Below are 770 nucleotides of genomic sequence, written 5' to 3' on the forward strand. Positions count from 1 at the left end.
GCATCAACAACAATAATAAACAACATATCAGTGAACGACATTAACAAAGTGGTATCAGGGGTGATTTCAAAATTAGAAATTATTGTTTGTGGATAAAGATTGACGCTAAGGACAGCCGCTTTGTTTATTGAAGCTTGAAAAATAAACTCTTATTTGCCAATATCTTTAACCGTACATAGCAACAGACTACTGGCACCAGCTTACTCGCCACAATGGCATGGATGGTAAAATGCTATTCATATCATTGAGGTACAACCTTGAATGTACCATCTGTACCTCAAGTTTTTACGGTTGCCATCAGTCTATATAGGCCATGTGCTCATGTACTCGGCAATTTTGAACGTGATCTTTTCTATCCATCCCAGCCGGAACTTCTAAATCTGTCCACACTGCACCCCCGCAGCCTTCTTTATCCTATACCAAAATTAAGTAATTGTTAATAACTACGAACACATGCTGTACATTCAGCGCATACTTTTGAACATCTCCAATATTTCTGTTTGCGGGCACGTTTTAATTTATATATCCTGCCTACCATACCACTGAATTGGACCAAATCCCGCAATGATTTGGTACAAGATGTAACTCAGGGTACTGAGCCATAACAAGGAACAGAATAGAAAATGATTCGAATAACTCTGGAACGGAAAGCACTGAACGCAAACGCAACACTAAAAGTGAAAATAAATTGTGCAGTTTTGAATTTCATTTTAAATAACCATTTTGCAACAATATTTAGTTTTCATTTTATATTTATCTACATTCGAAGA

This window comes from Trichinella spiralis (assembly GCF_000181795.1).
Source record: "Trichinella spiralis strain ISS 195 chromosome Unknown Scfld1557, whole genome shotgun sequence".
In the NCBI taxonomy this organism is placed as follows: domain Eukaryota; kingdom Metazoa; phylum Nematoda; class Enoplea; order Trichinellida; family Trichinellidae; genus Trichinella; species Trichinella spiralis.